A 4,083-nucleotide genomic window follows, 5' to 3' on the forward strand; every position below is an offset into this window, starting at 1 on the left:
TAGGGCTGACTCTCAATCCACTGAGCCACCCAGCTGCCCCCTCTCTTTAGGGTCTTTTAATTGAGCCCCCAATCTTTCCTCCCTTTTAATACTCCCCTCACCCCTTCCTTATTCCCTTTCAATTTCTCTGTAGGGTAAGATAGAATTCTATACCCCAATAAATCCAGCTGTTCTTCCCTATTAGAACCGATTTAACTGAGAGTAAGGTTTAAGTATTAACTGTCATCACTCTTTAACTCCCCTTTTTATAATAGTATTCTTCCCTTGCCCCATATGCCTCTTTATGTGGTATAATTTATCCTATTTTAACTCTTCCTTTGAGTTCCTCTTAGTACCATCCTTTCCTCCCTCTAATTTTTTTTACATATAATTTTACATAGCTTAATACCATAGCCTCTGCCTATTGTAAAAATGGACTTGAATCCAGGATTTCAATCCCCAGAAGTCCTTGTTCCACTTCCCCAAAATGCTTTGTAATCTCACTGAATCTCACCTGGGAAGAGAGCAAAATCATTATTTAAAGGGCCTCCGCCCACGGCAGGGTCTTCTTTCCTGTTTCTGCTTGCAAGCAGATGCGGCTCTTTTGATAATGTAGGTAAGGTTGTGTCTTATTCTGTATTTTCTTTAATCCTTAACCTTTAATAAACCTCTAAAAATATAATACTCCTTGCAGAGAGAAACTAATTTCTACCTACCTCTATCAGCTTTCCTCAAAATTTTAATCTTTATACTATTTATATTTCTTCTATCTACTATGATAATGAAAGCATTTTTAAGTTATAGATATTATTTTTCCATATAGGAATAAAACAATTTGACCTTATTGAAGCCCTTTAAAATGTTTCCCCCTCTTTATTGTTTACCTTTTTATGTTCCCCTTGAGTTTTGTATTTGGACAACAAATTTCCCATTTAGTTCTGGTGTTTTCTTTAGGAATGATTGGAAATCTTCTATTTTGTTAAATGCTCATAGTTTCCCCTGAAAGTATATTGTCATTTTTGATAGGTAGGTGATTCTTGATTGTAGACCCAGTTCTCTTGCCTTCCTGAATATCATATTCTAAGCCTTGTTGTCCTTTAGTGTGGAAGCTGCCAGATCCTGTGTAATCCTGACTAGGGCTCCCTGATATCTAAATTGTTTCTTTCTGGCTATTTGCAGTATTTTCTCTTTGGCCTAGAAGGTCTTGAAGTTGGCTTTAACATTCCTGGGAGTTGTCTTTTGCAGATTTAATGTAGGGTGTGATCTGTAGATTCTTTCAATGTCTATTTTGCCCTTTTGTACAGTATTATCAGGGCAGTTTTCTTGGATCATTTCTTTTAATATGATGTCTAGGCTTTTTTTGTTGTTGCTCAAGGATTTCAGGTAGTCAAATAATTCTCAAATTGTCTCTCTTTGATCTGTTTTTTAGGTCAATTGTCTTTTTAATGAGATATTTCATGTTTCTTTCTATTTTTTCATTCTTTTGATTTTGCTTTATTATTTCTTGCTGTCTCGTGTAATCATTAGCTTTTACTTGCCCAATTCTGGTCTTTAAAGTGATTTTCAGCTATGATCTTTTGATTTTCCTTTTTGATTTTGTCTATCCTGCTTATTATTTCATTTGATTTCTATGCCTCTTTTCCATTTGGGCAATTTTGTCTTTTAAGTTCTTATTTTATTTTTGTATTACTTTCATTTCTTTTTCCCACTTTTCTTCCCATTTCTCTTCTATCTTTTTTACTTGGTTCTTGAACTCCTTTTTGAATTCCTTGAGAGCTTGTGACCAATTTTGTGTTTGCTTTTTCTCACTTTCTTCTTCTTTTTTTAATTTAAAAATGCATTTTATTGATATCGTTTATTTTTGTTACATACATTTCCCTCCATCTAGCTTCCCCCTTCCATCTCCCATTGAGCTGTCCCTTAAGAAGAGAATTATTCCAATTTTTAAAAAAATTTAAGTGGATAGGGTGCTGGCCTCAGAATCAGGAAGTCTACATTCAGATTTTGCCCCTTGATATTCTGATTGTGTGATTCTGGTTAAATCACCTAATCTTTTTGTGCCTCAGGCACCTCAGGAACATTTTAAGTTTCAGAGAAGATGCCATTCTGTACTGGTGAAATATGTTTCCTTTTTTTTTCCATTTCCTTTTTTTTAAAATATATTTTATTTGATCATTTCCAAGCATTATTCATTAAAGACATAGATCATTTTCTTTTCCTCCCCCATCCCCCATAGCCGACGCGTAAATCCACTGGGCATTACATGTTTTCTTGATTTGAACCCATTGCTTTGTTGATAATATTTTCATTAGAGTGTTCATTTAGAGTCTCTCCTCTGTCATGTCCCCTCAACCTCTGTATTCAGGCAGTTGCTTTTCCTTGGTGTTTCCACTCCCATAGTTTATCCTTTGCTTATGAATAGTGTTTTTTTCTCCTAGATCCCTGCAAATTGTTCAGGGGACATTACACCGCCATTAATGGAGAAGTCCATTACGTTCAATTATACCACAGTGTATTAGTCTCTGTGTACAATGTTCTCCTGGTTCTGCTCCTCTCGCTCTGCATCACTTCCTGGAGGTTGTTCCAGTCTCCATGGAACTCCTCCACTTTATTATTCCTTTTAGCACAATAGTACTCCATCACCAACATATACCACAATTTGCTCAGCCATTCCCCAATTGATGGGCATCCCCTCGTTTTCCAGTTTTTGGCCACCACAAAGAGCGCAGCTATGAATATTTTTGTACAAGTCTTTTTGTCCATTATCTCTTTGGGGTACAGACCCAGCAGTGCTATGGCTGGATCAAAGGGTAGATATTATTTTGTCGCCCTTTGGGCATAGTTCCAAATTGCCCTCCAGAATGGTTGGATCAGTTCACAACTCCACCAGCAATGAATTAATGTCCCTACTTTGCCACATCCCCTCCAGCATTCATTACTTTCCTTCGCTGTTATGTTAGCTAATCTGCTAGGTGTGAGGTGATACCTCAGAGTTGTTTTTATTTGCATCTCTCTGATTATAAGAGATTTAGAACACTTCTTCATGTACTTATTGATAGTTTTGATTTCTTTATCTGAGAACTGCCTGTTCATGTCCCTTGCCCATTTATCAATTGGAGAATGGCTTGATTTTTTGTACAATTGATTTAGCTCTTTATAAATATGAGTAATTAAACCTTTGTCAGAGGTTTCTATGAAGATTTTTTCCCAATTTGTTGTTTCCCCTCTGATTTTAGTTACATTGGTTTTGTTTGTACAAAAGCTTTTTAGTTTGATGTAGTCAAAATTATTTATTTTACATTTTGTGATTCTTTCTATGTCTTGCTTGGTTTTAAAGCCTTTCCCCTCCCAAAGGTCTGACATGTATACTATTCTGTGTTTACCTAATTTACTTATGGTTTCCTTCCTTATGTTTAAGTCACTCACCCATTTTGAATTTATCTTGGTGTAGGGTGTGAGGTGTTGATCTATTCCTAGTCTCTCCCACACTGTCTTCCAATTTTCCCAGCAGTTTTTATCGAATAGTGGATTTTTGTCCCAAAAGCTAGGATCTTTGGGTTTATCGTATACTGTCTTGCTGAGGTTGCTTTCCCCCAGTCTATTCCACTGATCTTCCTTTCTGTTTCTTAGCCAGTACCAAATTGTTTTGATGACTGCTGCTTTGTAATATAGTTTTAGGTCAGGGACTGCAAGGCCCCCATCATATGTGTTTTTTTTTCATTATTTCCCTGGATATCCTTGATCTTTTGTTCTTCCAAATGAACTTTGTTATGTTTTTTTCTAAATCAGTGAAGAAGTATTTTGGTAGTTCAATGGGTATGGCACTAAATAGATAAATAAGTTTGGGTAGGATGGTCATTTTTATTATATTGGCTTGTCCTATCCATGAGCAGTTAATGTTTTTCCATTTGCTCAAGTCTAGTTTTAGTTGTGTGGCGAGTGTTTTGTAGTTGTGTTCATATAGTTCCTGTGTTTGTCTTGGGAGGTAGATTCCTAGGTATTTTATTTTGTCTAAGGTGATTTTGAATGGGATTTCTCTTTCTAGTTCTTGCTGCTGAGCTGTGTTGGAGATATATAGAAATGCTGATGACTTGTGTGGGTTTC

The sequence above is a fragment of the Monodelphis domestica genome, chromosome 2 (assembly GCF_027887165.1).
Source record: "Monodelphis domestica isolate mMonDom1 chromosome 2, mMonDom1.pri, whole genome shotgun sequence".
Taxonomy (NCBI): domain Eukaryota; kingdom Metazoa; phylum Chordata; class Mammalia; order Didelphimorphia; family Didelphidae; genus Monodelphis; species Monodelphis domestica.